The following is a 22751-nucleotide window of genomic DNA, read 5'->3' as shown; positions in this document are numbered from 1 at the left end:
AGAGTATCAGTACTGATGGAACACTGCACTGTCAGATGATCAGTACTGATGGAACACTGCACTGTCAGAGGATCAGTACTGATGGAACACTGCACTGTCAGAGGTTCAGGACTGATGGAACACTGCACTGTCAGATGATCAGTACTGATAGAACACTGCACTGTCAGAGGATCAGTACTGATGGACCAATGCACTCTCAGAGGATGAGTACTGATGGAACACTGCTCTCTCAGAGGATCAGGACTGATGGAGCACTGCACTGATAGAGGATCAGTACTGATGGAACACTGCACTCTCAAAGGATCAGTACTGATAGAACACTGCACTGTCAGAGGATCAGTACTGATGGAACACTGCACTGTCAGAGGTTCAGTACTGATGGAACACTGCACTGTCAGAGGTTCAGTACTGGTGGAACACTGCACTGTCAGATGATCAGTACTGATAGAACACTGCACTGTCAGATGATCAGTACTGATGGAACACTGCACTGTCAGAGGATCAGTACTGATGGAACACTGCACTGTCAGAGGATCAGTACTGATGGAACACTGCACTGTCAGAGGATCAGTACTGATAGAACACTGCACTGTCAGTGGATCAGTACTAAAGGAACACTGCACTGTGACAGGATCTGTACTGATGGAACACGGCACTATCAGAGGATCAGTACTGAAGGAACACTGCATGGTGAGAGGATCAGTAATGATGGAACACTGCACTGTCAGATGATCAGTACTGATAGAACACTGCACTGTCAGAGCATCAGTACTGATGGAACACTGCACTGTCAGCGGATCAGTACTGATGGAACACTGCACTGTAATGGATCAGTACTGATAGAAAACTGCACTGTCAGAGGATCAGTACTGATGGAAAACTGCACTGTCAGATTATCAGTACTGATAGAACACTGCACTGTCAGAGGATCAGTACTGATTGAACACTGCACTGTCAGAGGGTCAGTACTGAAGGAACACGGCACTTTCAGAGGATCAGTACAGATGGAAAACTGCCCTGTCAGAGGATCAGTGATGATGGAACAATGCACTGTTAGAGGATCAGTACTGATGGAACACTGCAATGTCAGATTATCAGTACTGATGGAACACTGCACTGTCAGATTATCAGTACTGATAGAACACTGCACTGTCAGAGGATCAGTACTGAAGGAACACGACACTTTCAGAGGATCAGTTCTGATGGAACACTGCACTGTCAGAGGCTCAGTACTGATGGAGCACTGCACTCTCAGAGGATCAGTACTGATGGAGCACTGCACTGTCAGAGGATCAGTACTGAAGGAACACGGCACTTTCAGAGGATCAGTTCTGATGGAACACTGCACTGTCAGAGGATCAGTACTGAAGGAACACGACACTTTCAGAGGATCAGTTCTGATGGAACACTGCACTGTCAGAGGCTCAGTACTGATGGAGCACTGCACTCTCAGAGGATCAGTACTGATGGAGCACTGCACTGTCAGAGGATCAGCACTGATGGACCACTGCACTGTTGGAGGATCGGTACTGATGGAGCACTGCACTGTCAGAGGATCAGTACTGAAGGAACACGGCACTTTCAGAGGATCAGTTCTGATGGAACACTGCACTGTCAGAGGATCAGTACTGAAGGAACACGACACTTTCAGAGGATCAGTTCTGATGGAACACTGCACTGTCAGAGGCTCAGTACTGATGGAGCACTGCACTCCCAGAGGATCAGTACTGATGGAGCACTGCACTGTCAGAGGATCAGTACTGATGGACCACTGCACTGTTGGAGGATCGGTACTGATGGAACACTGCACTTTTGGATGATCAGTACTGAAGGAACACTGCACTGTCAGAGGATCAGTACTGATGGAACAATGCACTGTTAGAGGATCAGTACAAACAGAACACAGCAATGTCAGAGGATCAGTCCTGATGGACCACTGCACTCTCAGAGGATGAGTACTGATGGAACACTGCTCTCTCAATGGATCAGGACTGATGGAGCACTGCACAGATAGAGGATCAGTACTGATGGAACACTGCACTCTCAAAGGATCAGTACTGATAGAACACTGCACTGTCAGAGGATCAGTACTGACGGAACACTGCACTGTCAGAGGATCAGTACTGATAGAACACTGCACTGTCAGAGGATCAGTACTGATGGAACACTGCACTGTCAGAGGATCAGGACTGATGGAACACTGCACTGTCAGAGGATCAGTACTGATAGAACACTGCACTGTCAGAGGATCAGTACTGATGGAACACTGCACTGTCAGAGGATCAGGACTGATGGAACACTGCACTGTCAGAGGATCAGTACTGATAGAACACTGCACTGTCAGAGGATCAGTACTGATGGAACACTGCACTGTCAGAGGATCAGGACTGATGGAACACTGCACTGTCAGAGGATCAGTACTGATAGAACACTGCACTGTCAGATTATCAGTACTGATAGAAAACTGCACTGTCAGAGGATCAGTACTGATGGAACACGGCAATGTCAGAGGATCAGTACTGATGGAACACTGCAATGTCAGAGGATCAGTACGGATGGAACACTGCACTGTCAGAGGATCAGGACTGATGGAACACTGCACTGTCAGAGGATCAGGACTGATGGAACACTGCACTGTCAGAGGATCAGTACTGATAGAACACTGCACTGTCAGATTATCAGTACTGATAGAAAACTGCACTGTCAGAGGATCAGTACTGATGGAACACGGCAATGTCAGAGGATCAGTACTGATGGAACACGGCACTATCAGAGGATCAGTACTGATGGAACACTGCAATGTCAGAGGATCAGTACTGATGGAACACTGCAATGTCAGAGGATCAGTACTGATGGAACACTGCACTGTCAGAGGATCAGTACTGATGGAACACTGCACTGTTAGATGATCCGTACTGATGGAACACTGCTCTGTCAGATGATCAGTACTGAAGGGACACTGCACTTTTAGAGGATCAGCACTGATGGAACACTGCACTGTCAGAGGATCAGTACTGATAGAACACTGCACTGTCAGAGGATCAGTACTGATAGAACACTGCACTGTCAGAGGATCAGTACTGATGGAACACTGCATGGTGAGAGGATCAGTAATGATGGAACACTGCACTGTCAGAGGATCAGTACTGATAGAACACTGCACTGTCAGAGTATCAGTACTGATGGAACACTGCACTGTCAGATGATCAGTACTGATGGAACACTGCACTGTCAGAGGATCAGTACTGATGGAACACTGCACTGTCAGAGGTTCAGGACTGATGGAACACTGCACTGTCAGATGATCAGTACTGATAGAACACTGCACTGTCAGAGGATCAGTACTGATGGAACACTGCACTCTCAGAAGATCACTACTGATAGAACACTGCACTGTCAGAGGATCAGTACTGATGGAACACTGCACTGTCAGAGGATCAGTACTGATGGAACACTGCACTGTCAGATGATCAGTACTGATGGAACACTGCACTGTCAGAGGATCAGTACTGATGGAACACTGTACAGTCAGATGATCAGTACTGTTAGAACACTGCACTGTCAGAGGATCAGTACTGATGGAACACTGCACTGTTAGAGGATCAGTACTGATGGAACACGGCACTTTCAGAGGATCTGTACTGATGCAACACTGCACTGTCAGAGGATCAGTACTGATGGAACACTGCACTGTCAGAGGATCATTACTGATGGAACACAGCAATGTCAGAGTTTCAGTACTGATGGAACACTGCACTGTTAGAGGATCAGTACTGATGGAACACTGCACTGTCAGAGGATCAGTACTGATGGAACACGGCACTGTCAGAGGATCTGCACTGATGCAACACTGCACTGTCAGAGGATCAGTACTGATGGAACACGGCACTGTCAGAGGATCAGTACTGATGGAACACTGCACTGTCAGATTATCAGTACTGATAGAACACTGCACTGTCAGAGTATCAGTACTGATGGAAGACTGCACTGTCAGAGGATCAGCACTGAAGGAACACGGCCCTTTCAGAGGATCAGTACTGATGGAACACTGCACTGTCAGAGGATCAGTACTGATAGAACACTGCACTGTCAGAGGATCAGTACTGATGGAACACTGCATGGTGAGAGGATCAGTAATGATGGAACACTGCACTGTCAGATGATCAGTACTGATAGAACACTGCACTGTCAGAGTATCAGTACTGATGGAACACTTCACTGTCAGATGATCAGTACTGATGGAACACTGCACTGTCAGAGGATCAGTACTGATGGAACACTGCACTGTCAGAGGTTCAGGACTGATGGAACACTGCACTGTCAGATGATCAGTACTGATAGAACACTGCACTGTCAGAGGATCAGTACTGATGGAACACTGCACTCTCAGAAGATCACTACTGATAGAACACTGCACTGTCAGAGGATCAGTACTGATGGAACACTGCACTGTCAGAGGATCAGTACTGATGGAACACTGCACTGTCAGATGATCAGTACTGATGGAACACTGCACTGTCAGAGGATAAGTACTGATGGAACACTGCACTGTCAGAGGATCAGTACTGATGGAACACAGCAATGTCAGAGGATCAGTACTGATGGAACACTGCACTGTCAGAGGATCAGTACTGATGGAACACTGTACAGTCAGATGATCAGTACTGTTAGAACACTGCACTGTCAGAGGATCAGTACTGATGGAACACTGCACTGTTAGAGGATCAGTACTGATGGAACACGGCACTTTCAGAGGATCTGTACTGATGCAACACTGCACTGTCAGAGGATCAGTACTGATGGAACACTGCACTGTCAGAGGATCATTACTGATGGAACACAGCAATGTCAGAGTTTCAGTACTGATGGAACACTGCACTGTTAGAGGATCAGTACTGATGGAACACTGCACTGTCAGAGGATCAGTACTGATGGAACACGGCACTGTCAGAGGATCTGCACTGATGCAACACTGCACTGTCAGAGGATCAGTACTGATGGAACACGGCACTGTCAGAGGATCAGTACTGATGGAACACTGCACTGTCAGATTATCAGTACTGATAGAACACTGCACTGTCAGAGTATCAGTACTGATGGAAGACTGCACTGTCAGAGGATCAGCACTGAAGGAACACGGCCCTTTCAGAGGATCAGTACTGATGGAACACTGCACTGTCAGAGGATGAGTGATGATGGAACACTGCACTGTCAGAGGATCAGTACTGAAGGATCATGGCACTTTCAGAGGATCAGTTCTGATGGAACACTGCACTGTCAGAGGATCAGTACTTATGCAGCACTGTTCTGTTAGAGGATCAGTACTGATGGAGCACTGCACTGTCAGAGGATCAGTACTGATGGACCACTGCACTGTTAGAGGATCAGAACTGATGGAACACTGCACTTTTGGATGATCAGTACTGAAGGAACACTGCACTGTCAGAAGTTCAGTACTGATGGAACACTGCACTGTCAGAGGATCAGTACTGATGGAACAATGCACTGTTAGAGGATCAGTACCAACGGAACACAGCAATGTCAGAGGATCAGTCCTGATGGACCAATGCACTCTCAGAGGATGAGTACTGATGGAACACTGCTCTCTCAGAGGATCAGGACTGATGGAGCACTGCACTGATAGAGGATCAGTACTGATGGAACACTGCACTCTCAAAGGATCAGTACTGATAGAACACTGCACTGTCAGAGGATCAGTACTGATGGAACACTGCACTGTCAGAGGTTCAGTACTGATGGAACACTGCACTGTCAGAGGTTCAGTACTGGGGGAACACTGCACTGTCAGATGATCAGTACTGATAGAACACTGCACTGTCAGATGTTCAGTACTGATGGAACACTGCACTGTCAGAGGATCAGTACTGATGGAACACTGCACTGTCAGAGGATCAGTACTGATGGAACACTGCACTGTCAGATGATCAGTACTGATAGAACACTGCACTGTCAGAGGATAAGTACTGATGGAACACTGCACTGTCAGAGGATCAGTACTGATGGAACACAGCAATGTCAGAGGATCTGTACTGATCGAACACTGTACAGTCAGAGGATCAGTACTGATCGAACACTGTACAGTCAGATGATCAGTACTGTTAGAACACTGCACTGTCAGAGGATCAGTACTGATGGAACACTGCACTGTTAGAGGATCAGTACTGATGGAACACGGCACTTTCAGAGGATCTGTACTGATGCAACACTGCACTGTCAGAGGATCAGTACTGATGGAACACTGCACTGTCAGAGGATCATTACTGATGGAACACAGCAATGTCAGAGTTTCAGTACTGATGGAACACTGCACTGTTAGAGGATCAGTACTGATGGAACACTGCACTGTCAGAGGATCAGTACTGATGGAACACGGCACTGTCAGAGGATCTGCACTGATGCAACACTGCACTGTCAGAGGATCAGTACTGATGGAACACGGCACTGTCAGAGGATCAGTACTGATGGAACACTGCACTGTCAGATTATCAGTACTGATAGAACACTGCACTGTCAGAGTATCAGTACTGATGGAAGACTGCACTGTCAGAGGATCAGTACTGAAGGAACACGGCCCTTTCAGAGGATCAGTACTGATGGAACACTGCACTGTCAGAGGATGAGTGATGATGGAACACTGCACTGTCAGAGGATCAGTACTGAAGGATCATGGCACTTTCAGAGGATCAGTTCTGATGGAACACTGCACTGTCAGAGGATCAGTACTTATGCAGCACTGTTCTGTTAGAGGATCAGTACTGATGGAGCACTGCACTGTCAGAGGATCAGTACTGATGGACCACTGCACTGTTAGAGGATCAGAACTGATGGAACACTGCACTTTTGGATGATCAGTACTGAAGGAACACTGCACTGTCAGAAGTTCAGTACTGATGGAACACTGCACTGTCAGAGGATCAGTACCAACGGAACACAGCAATGTCAGAGGATCAGTCCTGATGGACCAATGCACTCTCAGAGGATGAGTACTGATGGAACACTGCTCTCTCAGAGGATCAGGACTGATGGAGCACTGCACTGATAGAGGATCAGTACTGATGGAACACTGCACTCTCAAAGGATCAGTACTGATAGAACACTGCACTGTCAGAGGATCAGTACTGATGGAACACTGCACTGTCAGAGGTTCAGTACTGATGGAACACTGCACTGTCAGAGGTTCAGTACTGGGGGAACACTGCACTGTCAGATGATCAGTACTGATAGAACACTGCACTGTCAGATGATCAGTACTGATGGAACACTGCACTGTCAGAGGATCAGTACTGATGGAACACTGCACTGTCAGAGGATCAGTACTGATGGAACACTGCACTGTCAGATCATCAGTACTGATAGAACACTGCACTGTCAGAGGATCAGTACTGATGGAACACTGCTCTGTCAGAGGATCAGTACTGATGGGACACTGCACTGTTAGAGGATCAGTACTGATGGAACACTGCACTGTCTGAGGATCAGTACTGATAGAACACTGCACTGTCAGTGGATCAGTACTGAAGGAACACTGCACTGTGACAGGATCTGTACATATGGAACACGGCACTATCAGAGGATCAGTACTGAAGGAACACTGCATGGTGAGAGGATCAGTAATGATGGAACACTGCACTGTCAGAGGATCAGGACTGATGGAACACTGCACTGTCAGATGATCAGTACTGATAGTACACTGCACTGTCAGATTATCAGTACTGATAGAAAACTGCACTGTCAGAGGATCAGTACTGATGGAACACGGCAATGTCAGAGGATCAGTACTGATGGAACACGGCACTATCAGAGGATCAGTACTGATGGAACACTGCAATGTCAGAGGATCAGTACTGATGGAACACTGCAATGTCAGAGGATCAGTACTGATGGAACACTGCACTGTCAGAGGATCAGTACTGATGGAACACTGCACTGTTAGAGGATCCGTACTGATGGAACACTGCTCTGTCAGATGATCAGTACTGAAGGGACACTGCACTTTTAGAGGATCAGTACTGATGGAACACTGCACTGTCAGACGATCAGTACTGATAGAACACTGCACTGTCAGAGGATCAGTACTGATAGAACACTGCAATGTCAGAGGATCAGTACTGAAGGAACACTGCACGGTGACAGGATCTGTACTGATGGAACACGGCAATATCAGAGGATCAGTACTGATGGAACACTGCATGGTGAGAGGATCAGTAATGATGGAACATTGCACTGTCAGATGATCAGTACTGATAGAACACTGCACTGTCAGAGGATCAGTACTGATGGAACACTGCACTGTCAGATGATCAGTACTGATAGAACACTGCACTGTCAGAGGTTCAGGACTGATGGAACACTGCACTGTCAGATGATCAGTACTGATAGAACACTGCACTGTCAGAGGATCAGTACTGATGGAACACTGCACTCTCAGAAGTTCACTACTGATAGAACACTGCACTGTCAGAGGATCAGTACTGATGGAACACTGCACTGTCAGAGGATCAGTACTGATGGAACACTGCACTGTCAGATGATCAGTACTGATGGAACACTGCACTGTCAGAGGATAAGTACTGATGGAACACTGCACTGTCAGAGGATCAGTACTGATGGAACACAGCAATGTCAGAGGATCAGTACTGATGGAAAACTGCACTGTCAGAGGATCAGTACTGATGGAACACTGTACAGTCAGATGAACAGTACTGTTAGAACACTGCACTGTCAGAGGATCAGTACTGATGGAACACTGCACTGTTAGAGGATCAGTACTGATGGAACACGGCACTTTCAGAGGATCTGTACTGATGCAACACTGCACTGTCAGAGGATCAGTACTGATGGAACACTGCACTGTCAGAGGATCATTACTGATGGAACACAGCAATGTCAGAGTTTCAGTACTGATGGAACACTGCACTGTTAGAGGATCAGTACAGATGGAACACTGCACTGTCAGAGGATCAGTACTGATGGAACACGGCACTGTCAGAGGATCTGCACTGATGCAACACTGCACTGTCAGAGGATCAGGACTGATGGAACACGGCACTGTCAGAGGATCAGTACTGATGGAACACTGCACTGTCAGATTATCAGTACTGATAGAACACTCCACTGTCAGAGGATCAGTACTGAAGGAACACGGCCCTTTCAGAGGATCAGTACTGATGGAACACTGCACTGTCAGAGGATGAGTGCTGATGGAACACTGCACTGTCAGAGGATCAGTACTGAAGGAACACGGCACTTTCAGAGGATCAGTTCTGATGGAACACTGCACTGTCAGAGGATCAGTACTTATGCAGCACTGTTCTGTTAGAGGATCAGTGCTGATGGAGCACTGCACTGTCAGAGGATCAGTACTGATGGACCACTGCACTGTTAGAGGATCAGTACTGATGGAACACTGCACCTTTGGATGATCAGTACTGAAGGAACACTGCACTGTCAGAAGTTCAGTACTGATGGAACACTGCACTGTCAGAGGATCAGTACTGATGGAACAATGCACTGTTAGAGGATCAGTACCAACGGAACACAGCAATGTCAGAGGATCAGTCCTGATGGACCAATGCAATCTCAGAGGATGAGTACTGATGGAACACTGCTCTCTCAGATGATCAGGACTGATGGAGCACTGCACTGATAGAGGATCAGTACTGATGGAACACTGCACTCTCAAAGGATCAGTACTGATAGAACACTGCACTGTCAGAGGATCAGTACTGATGGAACACTGCACTGTCAGAGGTTCAGTACTGATGGAACACTGCACTGTCAGAGGTTCAGTACTGGTGGAACACTGCACTGTCAGATGATCAGTACTGATAGAACACTGCACTGTCAGATGATCAGTAATGATGGAACACTGCACTGTCAGAGGATCAGTACTGATGGAACACTGCACTGTCAGAGGATCAGTACTGATGGAACACTGCACTGTCAGATCATCAGTACTGATAGAACACTGCACTGTCAGAGGATCAGTACTGATGGAACACTGCTCTGTCAGAGGATCAGTACTGATGGGACACTGCACTGTCAGAGGATCAGTACTGATGGGACACTGCACTGTCAGAGGATCAGTACTGATGGAACACTGTACAGTCAGATGATCAGTACTGTTAGAACACTGCACTGTCAGAGGATCAGTACTGATGGAACACTGCACTGTTAGAGGATCAGTACTGATGGAACACAGCACTTTCAGAGGATCTGTACTGATGCAACACTGCACTGTCAGAGGATCAGTACTGATGGAACACTGCACTGTCAGAGGATCATTACTGATGGAACACAGCAATGTCAGAGTTTCAGTACTGATGGAACACTGCACTGTTAGAGGATCAGTACTGATGGAACACTGCACTGTCAGAGGATCAGTACTGATGGAACACGGCACTGTCAGAGGATCTGCACTGATGCAACACTGCACTGTCAGAGGATCAGTACTGATGGAACACGGCACTGTCAGAGGATCAGTACTGATGGAACACTGCACTGTCAGATTATCAGTACTGATAGAACACTGCACTGTCAGAGTATCAGTACTGATGGAAGACTGCACTGTCAGAGGATCAGTACTGAAGGAACACGGCCCTTTCAGAGGATCAGTACTGATGGAACACTGCACTGTCAGAGGATGAGTGATGATGGAACACTGCACTGTCAGAGGATCAGTACTGAAGGATCATGGCACTTTCAGAGGATCAGTTCTGATGGAACACAGCACTGTCAGAGGATCAGTACTTATGCAGCACTGTTCTGTTAGAGGATCAGTACTGATGGAGCACTGCACTGTCAGAGGATCAGTACTGATGGACCACTGCACTGTTAGAGGATCAGAACTGATGGAACACTGCACTTTTGGATGATCAGTACTGAAGGAACACTGCACTGTCAGAAGTTCAGTACTGATGGAACACTGCACTGTCAGAGGATCAGTACTGATGGAACAATGCACTGTTAGAGGATCAGTACCAACGGAACACAGCAATGTCAGAGGATCAGTCCTGATGGACCAATGCACTCTCAGAGGATGAGTACTGATGGAACACTGCTCTCTCAGAGGATCAGGACTGATGGAGCACTGCACTGATAGAGGATCAGTACTGATGGAACACTGCACTCTCAAAGGATCAGTACTGATAGAACACTGCACTGTCAGAGGATCAGTACTGATGGAACACTGCACTGTCAGAGGTTCAGTACTGATGGAACACTGCACTGTCAGAGGTTCAGTACTGGGGGAACACTGCACTGTCAGATGATCAGTACTGATAGAACACTGCACTGTCAGATGATCAGTACTGATGGAACACTGCACTGTCAGAGGATCAGTACTGATGGAACACTGCACTGTCAGAGGATCAGTACTGATGGAACACTGCACTGTCAGATCATCAGTACTGATAGAACACTGCACTGTCAGAGGATCAGTACTGATGGAACACTGCTCTGTCAGAGGATCAGTACTGATGGGACACTGCACTGTTAGAGGATCAGTACTGATGGAACACTGCACTGTCAGAGGATCAGTACTGATAGAACACTGCACTGTCAGTGGATCAGTACTGAAGGAACACTGCACTGTGACAGGATCTGTACATATGGAACACGGCACTATCAGAGGATCAGTACTGAAGGAACACTGCATGGTGAGAGGATCAGTAATGATGGAACACTGCACTGTCAGATGATCAGTACTGATAGAACACTGCACTGTCAGAGCATCAGTACTGATAGAAAACTGCACTGTCAGAGGATCAGGACTGATGGAACACTGCACTGTCAGATGATCAGTACTGATAGTACACTGCACTGTCAGATTATCAGTACTGATAGAAAACTGCACTGTCAGAGGATCAGTACTGATGGAACACGGCAATGTCAGAGGATCAGTACTGATGGAACACGGCACTATCAGAGGATCAGTACTGATGGAACACTGCACTGTCAGAGGATCAGTACTGATGGAACACGGCAATGTCAGAGGATCAGTACTGATGGAACACGGCACTATCAGAGGATCAGTACTGATGGAACACTGCAATGTCAGAGGATCAGTACTGATGGAACACTGCAATGTCAGAGGATCAGTACTGATGGAACACTGCACTGTCAGAGGATCAGTACTGATGGAACACTGCACTGTTAGAGGATCCGTACTGATGGAACACTGCTCTGTCAGATGATCAGTACTGAAGGGACACTGCACTTTTAGAGGATCAGTACTGATGGAACACTGCACTGTCAGAGGATCAGTACTGATAGAACACTGCACTGTCAGAGGATCGGTACTGATAGAACACTGCACTGTCAGAGGATCAGTACTGAAGGAACACTGCACGGTGACAGGATCTGTACTGATGGAACACGGCAATATCAGAGGATCAGTACTGATGGAACACTGCATGGTGAGAGGATCAGTAATGATGGAACACTGCACTGTCAGATGATCAGTACTGATAGAACACTGCACTGTCAGAGGATCAGTACTGATGGAACACTGCACTGTCAGATGATCAGTACTGATAGAACACTGCACTGTCAGAGGATCAGTACTGATGGAACACTGCACTGTCAGAGGTTCAGGACTGATGGAACACTGCACTGTCAGATGATCAGTACTGATAGAACACTGCACTGTCAGAGGATCAGTACTGATGGAACACTGCACTCTCAGAAGTTCACTACTGATAGAACACTGCACTGTCAGAGGATCAGTACTGATGGAACACTGCACTGTCAGAGGATCAGTACTGATGGAACACTGCACTGTCAGATGATCAGTACTGATGGAACACTGCACTGTCAGAGGATAAGTACTGATGGAACACTGCACTGTCAGAGGATCAGTACTGACGGAACACAGCAATGTCAGAGGATCAGTACTGATGGAACACTGCACTGTCAGAGGATCAGTACTGATGGAACACTGTACAGTCAGATGAACAGTACTGTTAGAACACTGCACTGTCAGAGGATCAGTACTGATGGAACACTGCACTGTTAGAGGATCAGTACTGATGGAACACGGCACTTTCAGAGGATCTGTACTGATGCAACACTGCACTGTCAGAGGATCAGTACTGATGGAACACTGCACTGTCAGAGGATCATTACTGATGGAACACAGCAATGTCAGAGTTTCAGTACTGATGGAACACTGCACTGTTAGAGGATCAGTACAGATGGAACACTGCACTGTCAGAGGATCAGTACTGATGGAACACGGCACTGTCAGAGGATCTGCACTGATGCAACACTGCACTGTCAGAGGATCAGTACTGATGGAACACGGCACTGTCAGAGGATCAGTACTGATGGAACACTGCACTGTCAGATTATCAGTACTGATAGAACACTCCACTGTCAGAGGATCAGTACTGAAGGAACACGGCCCTTTCAGAGGATCAGTACTGATGGAACACTGCACTGTCAGAGGATGAGTGCTGATGGAACACTGCACTGTCAGAGGATCAGTACTGAAGGAACACGGCACTTTCAGAGGATCAGTTCTGATGGAACACTGCACTGTCAGAGGATCAGTACTTATGCAGCACTGTTCTGTTAGAGGATCAGTACTGATGGAGCACTGCACTGTCAGAGGATCAGTACTGATGGACCACTGCACTGTTAGAGGATCAGTACTGATGGAACACTGCACCTTTGGATGATCAGTACTGAAGGAACACTGCACTGTCAGAAGTTCAGTACTGATGGAACACTGCACTGTCAGAGGATCAGTACTGATGGAACAATGCACTGTTAGAGGATCAGTACCAACGGAACACAGCAATGTCAGAGGATCAGTCCTGATGGACCAATGCAATCTCAGAGGATGAGTACTGATGGAACACTGCTCTCTCAGAGGCTCAGGACTGATGGAGCACTGCACTGATAGAGGATCAGTACTGATGGAACACTGCACTCTCAAAGGATCAGTACTGATAGAACACTGCACTGTCAGAGGATCAGTACTGATGGAACACTGCACTGTCAGAGGTTCAGTACTGATGGAACACTGCACTGTCAGAGGTTCAGTACTGGTGGAACACTGCACTGTCAGATGATCAGTACTGATAGAACACTGCACTGTCAGATGATCAGTACTGATGGAACACTGCACTGTCAGAGGATCAGTACTGATGGAACACTGCACTGTCAGAGGATCAGTACTGATGGAACACTGCACTGTCAGATCATCAGTACTGATAGAACACTGCACTGTCAGAGGATCAGTACTGATGGAACACTGCTCTGTCAGAGGATCAGTACTGATGGGACACTGCACTGTTAGAGGATCGGTACTGATGGAACACTGCACTATCAGAGGATCAGTACTGAAGGACCACTGCATGGTGAGAGGATCAGTAATGATGGAACACTGCACTGTCAGATGATCAGTACTGATAGAACACTGCACTGTCAGAGCATCAGTACTGATAGAAAACTGCACTGTCAGCGGATCAGTACTGATGGAACACTGCACTGTCATGGATCAGTACTGATAGAAAACTGCACTGTCAGAGGATCAGTACTGATGGAACACTGCACTGTCAGATTATCAGTACTGATAGAACACTGCACTGTCAGAGGAATAGCACTGATGGAACACTGCACTGTCAGAGGGTCAGAACTGAAGGAACACGGCACTTTCAGAGGATCAGGACTGATGGAACACTGCACTGTCAGAGGATCAGTGCTGATGGAACAATGCACTGTCAGAGGATCAGTACTGATGGAACACTGCACTGTCAGATTATCAGTACTGATGGAACACTGCACTGTCAGATTATCAGTACTGATAGAACACTGCACTGTCAGAGGATCAGTACTGATGGAACACTGCACTGTCAGAGGATCAGTACTGAAGGAACACGGCACTTTCAGAGGATCAGTTCTGATGGAACACTGCACTGTCAGAGGATCAGTACTGAAGGAACACGACACTTTCAGAGGATCAGTTCTGATGGAACACTGCACTGTCAGAGGCTCAGTACTGATGGAGCACTGCACTCTCAGAGGATCAGTACTGATGGAGCACTGCAATGTCAGAGGATCAGTACTGATGGACCACTGCACTGTTGGAGGATCAGTACTGATGGAACACTGCACTTTTGGATGATCAGTACTGAAGGAACACTGCACTGTCAGAGGTTCAGTACTGATGGAACACTGCACTGTCAGAGGATCAGTACTGATGGAACAATGCACTGTTAGAGGATCAGTACAAACAGAACACAGCAATGTCAGAGGATCAGCCCTGATGGACCACTGCACTCTCAGAGAATGAGTACTGATGGAACACTGCTCTCTCAGAGGATCAGGACTGATGGAGCACTGCACTGATAGAGGATCAGTACTGATGGAACACTGCACTCTCAAAGGATCAGTACTGATAGAACACTGCACTGTCAGAGGATCAGTACTGACGGAACACTGCACTGTCAGAGGATCAGTACTGATAGAACACTGCACTGTCAGAGGATCAGTACTGATGGAACACTGCACTTTCAGAGGATCAGGACTGATGGAACACTGCACTGTCAGAGGATCAGTACTGATAGAACACTGCACTGTCAGAGGATCAGTACTGATGGAACACTGCACTGTCAGAGGATCAGGACTGATGGAACACTGCACTGTCAGAGGATCAGTACTGATAGAACACTGCATGTCAGATTATCAGTACTGATAGAAAACTGCACTGTCAGAGGATCAGTACTGATGGAACACGGCAATGTCAGAGGATCAGTACTGATGGAACACTGCAATGTCAGAGGATCAGTACTGATGGAACACTGCACTGTCAGAGGATCAGGACTGATGGAACACTGCACTGTCAGAGGATCAGGACTGATGGAACACTGCACTGTCAGAGGATCAGTACTGATAGAACACTGCACTGTCAGATTATCAGTACTGATAGAAAACTGCACTGTCAGAGGATCAGTACTGATGGAACACGGCAATGTCAGAGGATCAGTACTGATGGAACACGGCACCAGCAGAGGATCAGTACTGATGGAACACTGCAATGTCAGAGGATCAGTACTGATGGAACACTGCAATGTCAGAGGATCAGTACTGATGGAACACTGCACTGTCAGAGGATCAGTACTGATGGAACACTGCACTGTTAGAGGATCCGTACTGATGGAAAACTGCTCTGTCAGATGATCAGTACTGAAGGGACACTGCACTTTTAGAGGATCAGTACTGATGGAACACTGCACTGTCAGAGGATCAGTACTGATAGAACACTGCACTGTCAGAGGATCAGTACTGATGGAACACTGCACTGTCAGAGGATCAGTACTGATAGAACACTGCACTGTCAGAGGATCAGTACTGATGGAACACTGCAATATCAGAGGATCAGTACTGATGGAACACTGCATGGTGAGAGGATCAGTAATGATGGAACACTGCACTGTCAGATGATCAGTACTGATAGAACACTGCACTGTCAGAGCATCAGTACTGATGGAACAATGCACTGTCAGAGGATCAGTACTGATAGAACACTGCACTGTCAGAGGATCAGTACTGATAGAACACTGCACTGTCAGAGGATCAGTACTGAAGGAACACTGCACGGTGACAGGATCTGTACTGATGGAACACGGCAATATCAGAGGATCAGTACTGATGGAACACTGCATGGTGAGAGGATCAGTAATGATGGAACACTGCACTGTCAGAGGATCAGTACTGATGGAACACTGCACAGTCAGAGGTTCAGGACTGATGGAACACTGCACTGTCAGATGATCAGTACTGATAGAACACTGCACTGTCAGAGGATCAGTACTGATGGAACACTGCACTCTCAGAAGATCACTACTGATAGAACACTGCACTGTCAGCGGATCAGTACTGATGGAACACTGCACTGTCAGAGGATCAGTACTGATGGAACACTGCACTGTCAGATGATCAGTACTGATGGAACACTGCACTGTCAGAGGATAAGTGCTGATGGAACAATGCACTGTCAGAGGATCAGTACTGATGGAACACAGCAATGTCAGAGGATCAGTACTGATGGAACACTGCACTGTCAGAGGATCAGTACTGCTGGAACACTGTACAGTCAGATGATCAGTACTGTTAGAACACTGCACTGTCAGAGGATCAGTACTGATGGAACACTGCACTGTTGGAGGATCAGTACTGATGGAACACGGCACTTTCAGAGGATCTGTACTGATGCAACACTGCACTGTCAGAGGATCAGTACTGATGGAACACTGCACTGTCAGAGGATCATTACTGATGGAACACAGCAATGTCAGAGTTTCAGTACTGATGGAACACTGCACTGTTAGAGGATCAGTACTGATGGAACACTGCACTGTCAGAGGATCAGTACTGATGGAACACGGCACAGTCAGAGGATCTGCACTGATGGAACACAGCAATGTCAGGGTTTCAGTACTGATGGAACACTGCACTGTTAGAGGATCAGTACTGATGGAACACTGCACTGTCAGAGGATCAGTACTGATGGAACACTGCACTGTCAGAGGATCAGTACTGATGGAACACTGCACTGTCAGAGCATCAGTACTGATAGAACACTGCACTGTCAGAGCATCAGTACTGATAGAACACTGCACTGTCAGAGCATCAGTACTGATAGAACACTGCACTGTCAGAGGATCAGTACTGATGGAACACTGTACAGTCAGAGGATCAGTACTGATGCAACACTGCACTGTCAGAGGATCAGTACTGATGGAACACTGCATGGTGAGAGGATCAGTAATGATGGAACACTGCACTGTCAGATGATCAGTACTGATAGAACACTGCACTGTCAGAGGATCAGTACTGATGGAACACTGCACTGTCAGATGATCAGTACTGATAGAACACTGCACTGTCAGAGGATCAGTACTGATGGAACACTGCACTGTCAGAGGTTCAGGACTGATGGAACACTGCACTGTCAGATGATCAGTACTGATAGAACACTGCACTGTCAGAGGATCAGTACTGATGGAACACTGCACTCTCAGAAGTTCACTACTGATAGAACACTGCACTGTCAGAGGATCAGTACTGATGGAACACTGCACTGTCAGAGGATCAGTACTGATGGAACACTGCACTGTCAGATGATCAGTACTGATGGAACACTGCACTGTCAGAGGATAAGTACTGATGGAACACTGCACTGTCAGAGGATCAGTACTGACGGAACACAGCAATGTCAGAGGATCAGTACTGATGGAACACTGCACTGTCAGAGGATCAGTACTGATGGAACACTGTACAGTCAGATGAACAGTACTGTTAGAACACTGCACTGTCAGAGGATCAGTACTGATGGAACACTGCACTGTTAGAGGATCAGTACTGATGGAACACGGCACTTTCAGAGGATCTGTACTGATGCAACACTGCACTGTCAGAGGATCAGTACTGATGGAACACTGCACTGTCAGAGGATCATTACTGATGGAACACAGCAATGTCAGAGTTTCAGTACTGATGGAACACTGCACTGTTAGAGGATCAGTACAGATGGAACACTGCACTGTCAGAGGATCAGTACTGATGGAACACGGCACTGTCAGAGGATCTGCACTGATGCAACACTGCACTGTCAGAGGATCAGTACTGATGGAACACGGCACTGTCAGAGGATCAGTACTGATGGAACACTGCACTGTCAGATTATCAGTACTGATAGAACACTCCACTGTCAGAGGATCAGTACTGAAGGAACACGGCCCTTTCAGAGGATCAGTACTGATGGAACACTGCACTGTCAGAGGATGAGTGCTGATGGAACACTGCACTGTCAGAGGATCAGTAATGAAGGAACACGGCACTTTCAGAGGATCAGTTCTGATGGAACACTGCACTGTCAGAGGATCAGTACTTATGCAGCACTGTTCTGTTAGAGGATCAGTACTGATGGAGCACTGCACTGTCAGAGGATCAGTACTGATGGACCACTGCACTGTTAGAGGATCAGTACTGATGGAACACTGCACCTTTGGATGATCAGTACTGAAGGAACACTGCACTGTCAGAAGTTCAGTACTGATGGAACACTGCACTGTCAGAGGATCAGTACTGATGGAACAATGCACTGTTAGAGGATCAGTACCAACGGAACACAGCAATGTCAGAGGATCAGTCCTGATGGACCAATGCAATCTCAGAGGATGAGTACTGATGGAACACTGCTCTCTCAGAGGCTCAGGACTGATGGAGCACTGCACTGATAGAGGATCAGTACTGATGGAACACTGCACTCTCAAAGGATCAGTACTGATAGAACACTGCACTGTCAGAGGATCAGTACTGATGGAACACTGCACTGTCAGAGGTTCAGTACTGATGGAACACTGCACTGTCAGAGGTTCAGTACTGGTGGAACACTGCACTGTCAGATGATCAGTACTGATAGAACACTGCACTGTCAGATGATCAGTACTGATGGAACACTGCACTGTCAGAGGATCAGTACTGATGGAACACTGCACTGTCAGAGGATCAGTACTGATGGAACACTGCACTGTCAGATCATCAGTACTGATAGAACACTGCACTGTCAGAGGATCAGTACTGATGGAACACTGCTCTGTCAGAGGATCAGTACTGATGGGACACTGCACTGTTAGAGGATCGGTACTGATGGAACACTGCACTATCAGAGGATCAGTACTGAAGGAACACTGCATGGTGAGAGGATCAGTAATGATGGAACACTGCACTGTCAGATGATCAGTACTGATAGAACACTGCACTGTCAGAGCATCAGTACTGATAGAAAACTGCACTGTCAGCGGATCAGTACTGATGGAACACTGCACTGTCATGGATCAGTACTGATAGAAAACTGCACTGTCAGAGGATCAGTACTGATGGAACACTGCACTGTCAGATTATCAGTACTGATAGAACACTGCACTGTCAGAGGAATAGCACTGATGGAACACTGCACTGTCAGAGGGTCAGAACTGAAGGAACACGGCACTTTCAGAGGATCAGGACTGATGGAACACTGCACTGTCAGAGGATCAGTGCTGATGGAACAATGCACTGTCAGAGGATCAGTACTGATGGAACACTGCACTGTCAGATTATCAGTACTGATGGAACACTGCACTGTCAGATTATCAGTACTGATAGAACACTGCACTGTCAGAGGATCAGTACTGATGGAACACTGCACTGTCAGAGGATCAGTACTGAAGGAACACGGCACTTTCAGAGGATCAGTTCTGATGGAACACTGCACTGTCAGAGGATCAGTACTGAAGGAACACGACACTTTCAGAGGATCAGTTCTGATGGAACACTGCACTGTCAGAGGCTCAGTACTGATGGAGCACTGCACTCTCAGAGGATCAGTACTGATGGAGCACTGCAATGTCAGAGGATCAGTACTGATGGACCACTGCACTGTTGGAGGATCAGTACTGATGGAACACTGCACTTTTGGATGATCAGTACTGAAGGAACACTGCACTGTCAGAGGTTCAGTACTGATGGAACACTGCACTGTCAGAGGATCAGTACTGATGGAACAATGCACTGTTAGAGGATCAGTACAAACAGAACACAGCAATGTCAGAGGATCAGCCCTGATGGACCACTGCACTCTCAGAGAATGAGTACTGATGGAACACTGCTCTCTCAGAGGATCAGGACTGATGGAGCACTGCACTGATAGAGGATCAGTACTGATGGAACACTGCACTCTCAAAGGATCAGTACTGATAGAACACTGCACTGTCAGAGGATCAGTACTGACGGAACACTGCACTGTCAGAGGATCAGTACTGATAGAACACTGCACTGTCAGAGGATCAGTACTGATGGAACACTGCACTTTCAGAGGATCAGGACTGATGGAACACTGCACTGTCAGAGGATCAGTACTGATAGAACACTGCACTGTCAGAGGATCAGTACTGATGGAACACTGCACTGTCAGAGGATCAGGACTGATGGAACACTGCACTGTCAGAGGATCAGTACTGATAGAACACTGCATGTCAGATTATCAGTACTGATAGAAAACTGCACTGTCAGAGGATCAGTACTGATGGAACACGGCAATGTCAGAGGATCAGTACTGATGGAACACTGCAATGTCAGAGGATCAGTACTGATGGAACACTGCACTGTCAGAGGATCAGGACTGATGGAACACTGCACTGTCAGAGGATCAGGACTGATGGAACACTGCACTGTCAGAGGATCAGTACTGATAGAACACTGCACTGTCAGATTATCAGTACTGATAGAAAACTGCACTGTCAGAGGATCAGTACTGATGGAACACGGCAATGTCAGAGGATCAGTACTGATGGAACACGGCACCAGCAGAGGATCAGTACTGATGGAACACTGCAATGTCAGAGGATCAGTACTGATGGAACACTGCAATGTCAGAGGATCAGTACTGATGGAACACTGCACTGTCAGAGGATCAGTACTGATGGAACACTGCACTGTTAGAGGATCCGTACTGATGGAAAACTGCTCTGTCAGATGATCAGTACTGAAGGGACACTGCACTTTTAGAGGATCAGTACTGATGGAACACTGCACTGTCAGAGGATCAGTACTGATAGAACACTGCACTGTCAGAGGATCAGTACTGATGGAACACTGCACTGTCAGAGGATCAGTACTGATAGAACACTGCACTGTCAGAGGATCAGTACTGATGGAACACTGCAATATCAGAGGATCAGTACTGATGGAACACTGCATGGTGAGAGGATCAGTAATGATGGAACACTGCACTGTCAGATGATCAGTACTGATAGAACACTGCACTGTCAGAGCATCAGTACTGATGGAACAATGCACTGTCAGAGGATCAGTACTGATAGAACACTGCACTGTCAGAGGATCAGTACTGATAGAACACTGCACTGTCAGAGGATCAGTACTGAAGGAACACTGCACGGTGACAGGATCTGTACTGATGGAACACGGCAATATCAGAGGATCAGTACTGATGGAACACTGCATGGTGAGAGGATCAGTAATGATGGAACACTGCACTGTCAGAGGATCAGTACTGATGGAACACTGCACTGTCAGAGGTTCAGGACTGATGGAACACTGCACTGTCAGATGATCAGTACTGATAGAACACTGCACTGTCAGAGGATCAGTACTGATGGAACACTGCACTCTCAGAAGATCACTACTGATAGAACACTGCACTGTCAGCGGATCAGTACTGATGGAACACTGCACTGTCAGAGGATCAGTACTGATGGAACACTGCACTGTCAGATGATCAGTACTGATGGAACACTGCACTGTCAGAGGATAAGTGCTGATGGAACAATGCACTGTCAGAGGATCAGTACTGATGGAACACAGCAATGTCAGAGGATCAGTACTGATGGAACACTGCACTGTCAGAGGATCAGTACTGATGGAACACTGTACAGTCAGATGATCAGTACTGTTAGAACACTGCACTGTCAGAGGATCAGTACTGATGGAACACTGCACTGTTGGAGGATCAGTACTGATGGAACACGGCACTTTCAGAGGATCTGTACTGATGCAACACTGCACTGTCAGAGGATCAGTACTGATGGAACACTGCACTGTCAGAGGATCATTACTGATGGAACACAGCAATGTCAGAGTTTCAGTACTGATGGAACACTGCACTGTTAGAGGATCAGTACTGATGGAACACTGCACTGTCAGAGGATCAGTACTGATGG

Source organism: Heterodontus francisci, chromosome 5 (assembly GCF_036365525.1).
Source record: "Heterodontus francisci isolate sHetFra1 chromosome 5, sHetFra1.hap1, whole genome shotgun sequence".
NCBI classification, from domain to species: Eukaryota; Metazoa; Chordata; class Chondrichthyes; order Heterodontiformes; family Heterodontidae; genus Heterodontus; species Heterodontus francisci.
The sequence above is the reverse complement of the archived record's forward strand: the minus strand, read 5'-3'. Positions refer to the sequence as shown.